Consider the following 13468-nt stretch of genomic DNA (forward strand, 5'->3'; position numbering starts at 1 on the left):
GTAGGGAAAAAAAGAAAATTACTCAGTTCTCAACAAGATTCTAAAATACTTTTTTCATATTCTTCGTTTATGGTAACTGGTTAAAATGTAGATGCTCACAAAAGCATTTTGGAAATATATATCAATGCAGCTATAGAATACATATTCCAGAATGTCCTGGAATATGTATTCCATAGCTATACTTTATTTAATGACAGAGAAAAGATGATTTGCAACAGGCCGCTGTTGCAGAAAGCTTTTTCAACTGACCAGTAACTAGATTTTGCAGCTGTAGAAATGAATATAAGATAAATACTATTTGAAAGAAAGCATCCTATATGTTGGTTTCACCTTGCTTTTGTGTATCTAACATATATTCAGTTCAAGGAAAGCAGTCATGTTCTAGGTACATGCCAAGATCAAGTTTACACAATATTTAGGGGGTTTTGTATGCTGACTCTAGTATTGAACCTAGGACTAAGACTAATTTCTGTTTTAGAAGTACTGCTACCTGTTCTAACTGCATAATAATTTTTTTCAGAGGACTTTACAATCATGTTTCAAATTTTTAAGTAGAATCTGATCATGGTTCTTGAAAGGCTTTTGGGTATCTGACTCCACCTTAATTTCCTATTGAAAAATAAATTGCAGTCAGGTACCAAAGTATTTTGCCCTGACTAGTCCTTGTAATTTGCAACCATCTTTGCATTAAAAACACCAAACCACCCTCTTGCACAAGAGTTTAAGTCATTTAGATGTAAAATGGTAAATAAACAGTACAGATCTTTCCTTGTTTGGCAATCTCGGTTTAAGCTTTGGCCCTGCAAATGCTGTGGATGCTGTTCTGTCGGTACCCTAAGGCAAGCAGAAGTTCATGGCACCAGACAAAAGCATTTTATTTTGCTTCCTTTCCATATCAATATGTACAAATACCTAATGGGATGGAGTAGAGAACATGAAGCCAGACTCTCCTCAGTGATACCCAGTGACAGGAGAAGAGGCAATGGGTGCCAATTGAAACACAAGAACTTCCACTTTAACGTGAGAACAAATGTTTTTACTGAGGGAGTGGACAAACACTGGGACAAGATGCCCAGAGAGGCTGTGGGGTCTTCATGCTTAGAGATATTCTAAATCCAGCTGGATACAGTCCTGGGCAACCTGCTTTAGCTGACACTGCTCTGAGCAGGGGGTTGGGTAGATGTCCAGAGGTCCCTTCCTCAACCTTTTTGTGATTCTGTGCCCACAGAAATACCAGCTTCTCTGAACCATGCCATGGCAATGATTTTCTTTCCAAGCTCATTATGCCTTTGGGGTGCCAAGTTTGACTGTGTGGATGACATTCAGCTGTTAAATGTAGATACCTACTGCCATTTAAGGCACCTGAGGGTACCCAAGACAACCTTCTATGGCTGATTCCTATGACCCAGGATTTGTAGAAGACATAGAAGACTCATGACCTTCTGGAGTAACAGATGGAGGCCAAGGGGGCATCACAGTGCCTAAAATCATACAAGATGCCTGTACTTAGGCAGTAGAGCCTCACCTGTGCCGTCGTTTCTGCAGGAGGAATGCAATTAGTTTGTAATATTCAAGACGTGTCCAAGTCATTTTGACCTGGGCCAGATATGAACTAATCATCTAAGCAGGAAATAGTAATTGCATTGGCCTTCTCCTCGTATCACTACATTTTAGTTACTTGTGTTGTGATTCGTCTCACCATTGAACATCTATGGTCACTCTGTGCTATGAATGACAGAGAAATAGACATTCTTGGGGTGCAATTCATCTGACCTGTTCTAAACATATGGTCATATCACATGATTCATTCAGGTCACTGTTCTGATGAGTTATGATCTATTAACACCAGGGGTAACAGGTTCCATGATTTACAAAGCAATGTTTCCTACATATCATAGCCACGACTGCCTCACACTATGTGTTACCTTCAATAATCACCTGAAATATGGCACATGTCCTGTGTTTGCTGCAACTTTAGTATTTTATATGAGTATACTTGAATTCAAAGCCTTCTGGTTTCCCTCTTTTCTCAGCTAAATTTCTCAGTAAGCAGTTTGGAAGATGCTTGGGTGTGGAGAATCTGGTTGAGTTAAATTTTAACACAAGTAGACAATTGTTAGTACCACACAGATAGAGTCACTGTGTACAGCCCTGAGCTGGCAGACCCTATGCGTGCCTTTCTTTAACATGATACACAGAGGAGGCTTAGCTCCTGTAAAAGTACAATGCTATTCCCATGGGCTGGGAGCTAAGTCTGAAGTAATTAACAGATAAGTCAATGCCCATAGACTTTCCTAGCCTAGTTTCCGAGGCTAGGTAACCTTGCTTAGGACAGCAAAACAAAACTGGAAAGAGAAATGAATTCTCAGTCTCAGTTCTGAAGCCTAGGTACCATTTGAGCGTGCTCCATTTAAAGTGTCAATCACCGCCACCCCCCACCCCCCACCCCGGTTGTTTTACTGTTCAGCAAGAGTATTTGGAAGTCTGGAAAATCAACACTACCCAGCTGTTTCTCCAGCAGGTCAGCCATGTATTTCAAATGACAGCACTGCATAGGTATGTACATCAGTATCTAAGAGAGCAGATGGCTTTATGTATGTGGTCATTTTAATGCTACTATCTCAAATTCAGTCAAAAAACATGTAAGAAGACGGGATTCAGGCCTTCTAGCTCCACTGATTTCAGAAGGCTGTTGTCACAGTACAGCTGGAGTGAATCAGCTCACAGAAACTGATGTCTGTTGGATATCAGTTTTGTTTCCTATAAAAAATAAAATACCAAAATCCTGCACTGAGCTAACAATTACTGCCAGCGTATCACGGCATGCTTGCCTTAAAAGACATCTTCCAGTTCTCTGATCCCTCATTTTATGCTTCTCATCATGGCAATGCTGATGTGCCGCAGCCCACAGGAGTGAGGATGTATTATACTTGTGCTGGGCTTCCTTTGGGGGGTTTTGTGGAGGAAGGAGGAGGGTGGCATGCTTTTTTCCCCAAATGCAGGAGGTTTCAAGCTCTCAGAGTGACACACTGCAGCCAATCAATCAGATCACATCGTGTGACTCTATTCATCTACCTCTCACCTCCCATCTGCTCATTTCCCTCTAATTCCTTTCCCATTTCACCAGCACCTCAGGGCTGTTCATCTCCCAATTATTCATTCCCTTTACAGAACATAATAACCATTTTTTTTAAATCACGCCCATGAATTTTTGTATTGACAAGGTCTGAGGGGCATTTCTTTCTCTGCCCTCCTCCCTCCCCATCAGACTACAGAGGAGGGTGCAGCAGCCCAGCGCATGCTCTGCAACACACCTCAAGAGTGTGCCTTCATCAGGTGGGAAAACCAAGGTTTTTCCCTGGTATTGAACAAACAATGCGGATGTGCAGGTGTGAAGTAATTGCGGTAAAAGGTGCTCTTCTATTATTGAAAACACTTGAAAATGAAATGCACAGGCAAGGCATCTTGAAAGATGTGTTTGCTCCCGCAGGTGGTGCAGGCAGGTGCAGCCAAGCTCTGCTCAGCGGTGCACAACTCCAGCTCAGAAGCCATGAAGTGTGGCGCTCTGCCCAGGCTAATAAGCGCTGCTGAAATCTCTTGCTAATGCAGCTCTGAAGCTTCTGCACTTGTGCTGGCTCACAGCTCTGCGTTAAGACAGCGCCGCGTTGTGCTGCAGAGACCTGCCCGGAGGGGTAGCTTTGATACACCAACTGCAGCGTTTCAAAGAGATGAAGCGGCATCCGTGTCTGGGGGCACAGCCAAGCTGGTTAAGTGATCCACCAACATGGTGAGTCAGGGGGCAAAGCAGCACGTAAACTTTGGCTTAACCTTACTGCAGCCCAGTGCTCAGCCCACGGGACAAGCTGCTGAGCTTGCTGACTTTGTGGCCATGGTGGCAGCAGTGCCCATCTTTCTCCCTGCTGGTTAGAACATCCTAAGGAGAGGTGTCTGAGTAGTGCATTGGCACATCAAAGCCAGGGATGACCATGGCCCAGATCTGTGCTTAACCGCATGTGTGAAGAAGTCCCTGTGAGTTCATCTACACCGCTAAAGAGGCGACCGCCGCAGAGTGAACCCCAGCACGAGACCCCCTCATCGCTCCCTCTGCCTCCAACACTCTCCATGCCCCTCCTCTCCTGACCGCTGGCCCCAGCTGCTTCTCCCCACCGCGAACCCTGGGCATAGCTCACCGCAGGGTCTGCACCACGGAGCAGTAGAGATGGCACTGCACCGCCTTTGGCTCTAACCATGGCCTGGCCAGCTGTGCACCCTGTCCTGACCCGTCCCTCAGCCCACACCACACCCCAGGGAACACAGTGATTAATTACCCTTTGGCATTTGCTGTAACTTCAGTTCTCTGGTGGGCTATGATGCAGCTCTCAGCTTACTGCAGACACTCTGAACTGTGAAAACACACAGAAATGCTTAAGTATTTGGCACAGCACATACAGTCTTATGCCTTAAAGCCACTGAGACCTGGAGGAGAGCAAGAGCCAGGCGCTGTGCAGGGCAAACACAGCCACGCTCCTCTGGCAGAGGCTGTCTCTGAGAAATACAGACAGGAGTTGGTCTGTGCCACCAACATTGGAATTCAGGAGCTCACCTGGGTCTTTTTTTCATCAGTGTGGATGTGCCTGATATCTCCTTCTCCTAAGTGCTCCGAGCTTCTGTGTCAAGATTTTGCCTCAGTCACATCCCAAATCCAGGGCAGGGGAAAGGCATGGGTGGGAGCTTGTCCTCTCCATTTCCTTTCTCTGCTATAGACTGACTCCTCCACATCCTTTTTTTACATAGAAGTAATAGGAGCACCTGCTTCAGACAGGCGTTCCTGGAAGGCCCTTAATCCCCTGGGGTGCAATACATCACCTATCAAAAGGTAAGCCTAGTCATGGGGCAAACAAAGACAACGCTGCAGCAGCAGTCAACACCAATTTACAGCAGGTTCAGCGAGAGCTGCTAAAAAGTGTGCAGAATATGATATCCAAACAAAAGAAATTCAGGCCACGTAATGAAGAAAATTATTTATATTATGTGCAAACAAAAGAAATTCAGGTCAAGCAATGAAGAAAATTTTCTATTCCCACTTTGTGAATATTACACACACACACACGCACCATTCACACTTTTCCCACTCATCCCCATTTCCTTGCCCACCAAGCGCTCTTTCTAGTCCAACAGCTTCCAGTGCCTCTGCTCAGACACTCCAGACCTTTACACCTGCCTCATCTTTCGGTCTGCCTTTTTTTGCTCCTATTCCAGTGACTCCAGTTCCCAATATCCCAACCATATTTACCCCTGAATCATAGTGTCTTCACTTCTGTGTGGCAAAACAGGGAAGATGGAGCCGCGAGAGCAAAAGGTGTCAATCTTCCTACTCCCCTGTCCTACACCAGAAGTTCCTTGTCCTTAGCAAGAACAGCACTGCAAAATGAAAGCAACCCTGCAGATGTACTCTTTAGGCTGGAAAGTCAAACACCGCCACAGCAGGAAGAGCCAAAATGTGGGTTGTGGGACAGCAGCGACTTGGCCGGATGCGTGGGGGTGTTGCGACCCCCGCATTGCGCCCCGACCCCGGGAGCTCCCACTGTTCTTTCTCAGAGGGCTTTTTCCCCGCTCAGTGCTCAGGGTAGATAGTGCCGAGCTAATAAGAGGCTATTTATTTTGCTTTCTTCTAGCGGTTTGGCATGTGGCTCTGTGACACGTTTGCTGCATATTATTCCAAGCCTGCTCTGAAGATAGCCTTTGTTAATTCCCTCCTGAGCTTTTCTGTGGAGTTCATCAACGCAGTACTTGTGTGCCTCTTAAATGCTAATTCATTTACTGCCATAGCATGACTGTGAGGTTGGTTTTTTTTTTTTTTAATTTCCATTTTGCATGTGGAGAGCTGAAGTGCAGTGAGATTAGGGTCCAAGTTTTCCTCTAATGTGGGGTGCCCATTTCCCAGCGCCGAGGGTCTGATTTTGCAGGGCACTCAGCATTACACGGCAGCTTGTGTGTACAAAGCACATGCCCCATTGATTTCTCCTGCAGGTGAGTGCTGAGTATTTCTGGAAATTAGACCCCAAAGTCTACAGCTTGGCAGGCTGAAAATAAGCGATACGCAATCTCACCATCTGTGTGACGTTTAGTTTAAGCAACTTCCTAGGCTGACGCAGGGGCTCAGGGAGAGGGGGAGAGCAGGATCCACTCCTCCAGGACTGCACCCAACAGGCTTAACCAAAGGATCATTCCTGGTCTCCATCAGCCCTCCCCCTGACCATCCCCATTTATTTGCCCACCAAGTGTGCTTCCTAGCCCAGCTGTTTCCAGACCTTTATGCTTGCCTCATCTTTCAGTCCGCCTTGTGGCTCCCAGCCCACCGACCCCACTTCCCAGTATCCCAGCTGGGTTCACCACTGAATTCTCATCTCTCCAATTCTCCTGCCGACAGCGGGGAGGATGCAGCTCTGAGAGCCTGGGGTGTCAGTCTGCCAAATCCATGTCTTGCTGCAGCCTGGCCTTGTGCAGGGAAAGTTGTTGTGGTCACAAGTAAAAGCTGTAATTACAAAAGCCCTCTGCACCCCATGGCTTAGACGGGAGATGCACATTGTGGGTGCCAAACCATCAACGCAAGCTGAACAAGTTTATTTATTCTGGGAGGACAAGCTAAAGCATGAGGCAATCCTTGGGGTCATTAAACGCTAAAATTAAAATATGTTTCTACAGAGCATGTGTGAATTGCCTTTTCAAAGGCTTGTAATTCGGCCAGATGTAGGTGGATTTTTCACAGGGCAGCAAAAGACATAAGCAGTAGAAAACCATTTGTTTTATTAAGTGTCATGTCTCTAATCTAAACCACTAAGCTTTTGGCAAATTTATAGCCAGCTGAAGACATAATTTACAATGCCATATTTTAGGCAGCCTGAGCAGCACCAGTTCTGTGATTCCCACCTCCAGCCTGTGTTTGTGCACCCGTGCACTGGTAATCAAGTACTGTAGACAGATGAAATCGATGCTGCCGACACCCTCAGAGCGCAACCGATTTCCTGCCCTGCCCCAGGGAACCGCCAGCACCCAGCTACCCGTCCTTCCTGTCCTCAGTTCAGCCGTGGCTTTGCGACTCTCATCTCCTCTTCAGCTCCTGAGGATATTCTGCTCCGTCTCTCCTGTGGCCTCCCCAGGACCTGCTAACGCGCCAGATCTACCAGCTCCTTTCCATTTCTCTCTGATGTATTAGCACAATTCCGGTCAAAAGCTATAAAGCTGTTCAAGAGCTAATAATCTATGTTACCAGATAATGCGTATATTATGTGATATGCACGTCCATGGGACACCTGCTTTACTATCAAGACATGTCGCATTCATAATCTGCGTATGGGGGAAGCATTTCCACAGAAGCATTCAGAAATTCTCCATTGTTTGAAATAATTCATAATAAAATAGTGAATATGAGCCTTGCACCATAGGTCTCACATTTCATAGAGCTATTTTAACTGAAAGCTTACAAGAAGTATTTCCCTTTCCCCCCAGCACATGTGGAAGTGCACCCCAGCTACAAGCAGAGCAACCCAGGTGCCATCCACGGGCAGTGAGAAGTTTTCACACATTTTCATACTGATTTTTATTTGCTGGTATTTTACTACTTCTGCAGTAAATTGGTGCTTACTGTGAACCGGCATAAAACATGACCCATAAAAGCAGAAACATATGGCAAAGGAACATTAAGGTCACACCAAGGATAACAACTAGAAAGGTCTGCCTTACACAGCCCAGCTGGGCATATGGAGGAACCAGTCTGAATAAATAAAAACCTTACATAAGTCACCCCCATGAATGGCCCTTTTTGGATCTAAAACTGTTCCAGTTGGCATTAGTGTGTACCAGTTGTGATACCTTTCCCTCTGGGAGCAGGATCCCATTTCTGAGAGCCAACAATTAGTTTCAGTAACAAGTTCATTTGAAGATCAGTCCTTTTTAAAACACACTCATCAGGAGGCAATAATGGCAAGCCCTAATCTGTACTTTAAAATCCTTTCACTCTGATCTAAGACATAAAAATCCACATGCTCTGACTCAACAATGTGGGGCAATGCATTCCGATGTTTTTTTTCACTGCATTTGCAAAATGCCTAAGACCGGGGTCTTTTGATGAACCACTAGGCACATCATTGAATCTTTAGGTGCTCAGGTACTTTAGGATGAGAGGAAATGGCCTCAAGTTGCACCAGGGGAGGTTTTGATTGGATATCAGGAAAAACAACTTCACCGATAGGGTTATCCGAATTGGAACAGGCTGCCCTGGGAAGTGGTTGAGTCCCCATCCCTGGAGGTATTTAAAAGATGTGTAGAGGTGGTGCTTAGGGACATGCCTTAGTGGTGGAATTGGCAGTGCTAGGTTTACGGTTGGACTTGATGATCTTAAAGGTCTTTTCCAACCTACATAATTCTATGACTTTATAAGTTTCTACTTCACAGCAGGAAAAGGTGATGGTGTCTTGATGCATAAATTGTACATTTTCATAATCAGCGTGCTTGGCTCTACTTTAAAAGTTTTACTCTGAATTCCCTGAGTCTCTAAAGAGCTTGACTTGCTGATAGTAATGCTCTTGCAATCCATGTTATCCTAAGAATAATTTTTAATTCCAAATTTGATTAATATTATCCTTAATTAAAATTTGATTAAATAAAATTGGTTAAACAGCACAGGTTGTTTGGCCTGAATATATATGTAGCTGTTAGGTAAAATTTCCTTTCTCTGCAGGGCAATTTAAATTGCACTAGGCTTTCAGACCTGTTTGAAACAGCAGCACGTAAAAAATCTTTTGATGCCTGGGAGGGCAGAGAAGGAACATTCAGCTCCCAGGCTGTGCTTGGTGACTGCACAGTGAAGAAGCGAAGGCAGAGAACAGTCTTTGTCACTTGGACTGAAGATTGAGTTCAGACATCAAGAAGTGACCCAGATGCAGCTGCAGAAAGGCAGATCTTGTAAAGAAAAGCAAGTCACAGGGAGGCAGCGTCCTACTGCAGGTTACTTGCTGCTGCTGGACCCAAATGTAAGAGCGGGGTGACACTGGGGAAAAAGGAAACTCGTCAAAGAACTGAGCTCCTTCACATCTTCCCCAGTCACTAAATCCGTCTCTCCAATTGCGGATGCTCGCTCACTGCGGTGAGGGACCCAAATAGCTACAGACATGCTTCCCCTCCTGTGGCTGGCCAAATGAGCATGCCCTATTGGCACGGTGATAGGTTGAGAGCAGCCTCTGACTCTTTAACTGCTAGGCTTAACCATCCACCATAACTATTCATTACACTGCACACCCAGATAAAACCTCCAGCTGTTCCCAAAAACAACAGCTCATCAACAAAAGCCAGCATGAGTGCCTCAGGCAAATGCTTTGCTTTTGTGCTAGCTCCCTGTTGACTAAAGCAACCCAAGGCCCCTTTCTGACCATCAGGACTCACAGAACGTTTGGCCACAGCTGAAAGGGAGGTGATTTTCTTCCCTCTGCTCCGAATTTTCACACCATTTACCTTGCTTCCAAATCCCACCGCTCCTAAGTGACAGGCTCCCTGCATGGATGCAGACCATTCAGAAGAGATGGCCCAAAACAGGGGAAGTGTCTGTTGCCATCGCTGCTCCCAGGATTATCAAACAGATGCGGCCAAATTCTCGGATTGAACTGACTTTGCGATTACTGTATTAACGCTGGTTTGCATGTTTATTACCTTGCCTGTTTCAAACTTCACTGAGCTGAATCTTAATAAACAGATATATTCTGAATGGATTTTTGCTATTGTTGCTTTTTTTTTTCTTTCTTTCCCCTGGCCATTAAGACTCATTATGTGGAGTCATCAGCTGTTTTGCTCTGTTTCCCATCTGTTCATACAGTACTTGGGTTCTGGGATTTTTCCCAGGGTGTGAGATAATACTGCAGATGGGAGTGCAATTTCCACTGTTTTGATTTTGCCCCAGTGGGGCTTCGTGTGGCCACTGGTGGAAAAATGACATTTGCAATGGTTTTGATTAAAGATTTTCCATATTATAGGAACTTGTCAAATCTCAAGATTTTCAAGATCATGTTGCTAAATAGAGTCAGTGGCAGGTTTTTTTTCTGAGAGGATTTTCAATCCTTTCTGCATCTACAATGCCTCCATTCTCTGAAGTAAACAAGGACTCTTTTTAGAGAACAAATCTTGTGCAATTTCAAGTCACAACTAAAACCAACCCTGCCTGTGGCGGGGGAGAAGATCACATTCTGGTCCCATTGCTGTTAAGGAGAGCAGAAATCAGAACCTAATGAGACTTTGAGGGGCAAGTCTAGCCTCCTGTGACCACTGGTAGCCACCTCGTATCACTCCTTTCACTTGTCTACCAGTTAGGCTGTCATATTCACAGTTGTTTCAGTAACTCAGTAGCAAACCTACTCCTCTAATTTGCAGCCAAGGTATACTTTGGTCAGCTTATACCCATTTGTTCTCATGCCTAAGTTGTCCTTTTTCTCAAATACCTGTTATCTTTACCCAGTTTTTATTCCCTCCTGTACTTGTAGAGAACAATTGTACCCATTTCAACCTTTGCTCTGCAAGGCTGAAAAAACGATTATCTTCCATAGCTTCTTGCTGGAAAAATATGCTCTCTGCTCTCCTCACCCTTCTCGGAACCCTCAGGTGAACTTAATTCAATTTATATGGATCTGCCCTGGTGATGGGAGCCAAAGCATTGCTGTCAGTCGTGAAGCCAATGTATGGGCACATACCTGTTCCAGTTTCACTCCCTTCCACTGCTGCTTGATACCACATTTTCTCCCGGTCTGCATTTTGAGATTTATTTTAATTTTCAGGTGATGACTTCAGTTTGGTCTCAGGCACGCCTTGAAAACACCCTCTTTCTCCCCTTCTGCATTCATTTTCTAACATAGATTAAGTGGCTACAACAATAGTTCGGTCAGTTATTCTGTGTTTCCATTTCTTGGCATTTTTCTTCCAGATCTATAATTCCTATCTCGTTTTCTCAGCATCTCTGCTGATAAAATTGCTAAGCACTATATTTGGAGTAGGTTGTGCCCAAGGTGAGCTTCTGTCTAGGCGTAGGATGGCAGTACTACATTTCACAGGGCCATTCCTCTGTTGTGACAGTGCACGACTCCAAGCTATTCTAGCAACATTGAGCTCCAAGATGGAGAAAGCTTGAACACACCACTGACCCAGTGGCAGCTCTAGAGAGTTCGTGCTTGTTTGGCTTTACAGCAAGTGGCCACAGAGCCAGGAGGGGCAACCTGCAACCCTCTCTACCCCATGAGAGGTGGGGTAAATCCACCTCTCATGAGCACTGCCCTCCCCTGAAGCTAAATACTGGGCAGGGAAACCTGCAGTGACATCTGGGAAGTCAGAGAGTAGAAGACCGTAATTGTTCAGTAAGGCTTTTCATCCTTAAATTACAGAAATCCAAGAGGGTTCAGTTTTCATATACTTACCCCTTTCAGAGGAACGTATGTGCTAAAGAAAGGGTCAGCCACGTTTTTTGTTAAACCCAACATTTCAGCATAGAAACGCTTACAAAATTATCCTCTTCACTCAGGAGTTCAATGATTTTTATGCTGTGAGTGGAGGAGGAGGGAAGAGATTTTTACTGGAAGTACAAAATTGCTTTAATAAGGGGAAAAAATGATATGGCAATTGTGAGAGAATCACATTTAAGATGAAGACTAACGCTAGGAGATCACCTGTGCCTAGTGTAGACCTCCCTGGAGTATCCAGGAATCTCAGGCATTGCCTGAGACTCTCATTGTGTTAGAGATGTATGAACGTACAGAAGTGAGGAGGGGGGAGGATATAGAAAGACAGGTAACGCTGGTAGAATTCTGTAGACCTTTTCATAGGCCTTAAATATAAATCTGGTCTAATAAATCTAATAAAGCACATGATTATGCTTCCTAAGCGTAGGCTTTTACCTCAAGTTAGGCCAAAACGTAATTTCAGGGGAAGAAGAATCAAAGCAAATACTCATAGGGGAAAATCTGTTGAAGCAGTGAACTTTTCACCTCTAACAGCTAGTAATGACCACAGGGTACAAGATCAGATGGTTCACTTAACCACCGAGTAACGAAATTAGGCTAAAAGTTAGACCTAGTCTGCCCAGGGGCAACATGACAAATTAGATTCATCCACTTGCCATATTTGTATTAATGCACTTTTGTATTAGTGAACAGATTATAAAAGAAGGCTTTGCCTTGAGGCAGGGTTTTCTGGCACTGAACTAATTTTCAAGCTGAGGTTCTCCCCTGAGGGCACAGTAAGACCCTCCTTTCTTTGCAGCTGAGAACCTGAGCCTCAGCAAAGATTTACCTGTGAACAGCTCTTAACACTTCAGAGCTTTAAAAACTGCAGATTTCTTTCTATAAAGCTACATAAATTGTACACTCGATATATGTTTTAATAATAATGGAATATTCAGTTAGCTTCTTTCTAAAATCACTCAGTGTGTTCCACTGTTAATATTTAAAAAAAAAAAAAAAGAAGTTTTAAAATCAGCTCTCTGGGACAGGGTCCCTAATGTCATCCTGCCTCCCAGTCTTGGATGGCAGTCAGTAGTGAGAACTGCTGACTATGCAGATGGCCACCTCTCTTCATGCCGTGGCTGCAACCCTGCAAAGGGTCGTAGCCCTGTGGTCTTGTGGCCCTGTGAGTGGTGGGACTCACAGCGCTTCTCAGTCGTACGTGCGAACGTTTCCAGCACGAGGCTTCACTTTGCAGCCGCAGCAGCGTGGCATCCCTCTGACCTGGGAGGGAGCTGTGAATTGGCAATGCATTTCTTTTTCCTCTGAAGATGAAAGACTTTTAAAATTAATTGCATGACATTACGGCTTGTCTGTGTTGTCAGCTTTGATTTTGCTGTGACAAAATGATGGCCGCTGCCTGTCACGCAGAGTGACGCCGTGGCGGTGAGCAACCGCACTCATCAAGTGGCAGCACCGAGTGAAAGCATCACCGCGATGTGCGTGGAAAACAGTTTTTGCAGAGTGCGGTGCGGAGGCTGAGACAAGTGCAGATGTTGCACTCCTGCAGGGGAGCCAACCCGGCCACCACTGGCTGCAGCTGGTGGTGGCTCTGCTGTACCACCCACGAACCTGGGCCAAGTATCCAGCCCTCCTCACCCATGCTGGGCAACCAGCGCAAATTACTGGGGCTGATACTCTCGAGAGGTGTCATTTGAAGCATTCAGAGCTGAATGCACAGCCACTAGATCTAAAATCGGAGATCTTAAAAGAGCAGCTCTGCTGCCTTAGCAGGGCTGGATGGGGAAAGCCCGAGCAGAAGCAGCGGGAGAAGACTCACCCATTTTCCCTTTAGAGGGCAGTGGTGTTCATCCTACAAAAGATGCGTTTGCGGGGAGATAAAACCCCCACCATTCTCAACTGTGGTCAGCAGCACCACAGTAGCAGCAAGTAAGAAGAACAAGCACTGGTGTGGTGCTGACGGCCGCACTGCG

At 45.2% G+C, this 13468-nt stretch overlaps 1 protein-coding gene across 1 annotated transcript in view; it reads right to left on the reverse strand.

Moving 5' to 3' along the window:
- CLVS1 (clavesin 1) overlaps window positions 1-13468 on the reverse strand; it is a 95025-nt gene that overhangs the window by 2812 nt on the left and 78745 nt on the right. The gene's annotated exons all lie outside the window — the stretch shown is intronic.

The sequence above is a fragment of the Charadrius vociferus genome, unplaced genomic scaffold, assembly GCF_000708025.1.
Source record: "Charadrius vociferus isolate BGI_N301 unplaced genomic scaffold, ASM70802v2 scaffold167, whole genome shotgun sequence".
NCBI lineage: Eukaryota > Metazoa > Chordata > Aves > Charadriiformes > Charadriidae > Charadrius > Charadrius vociferus.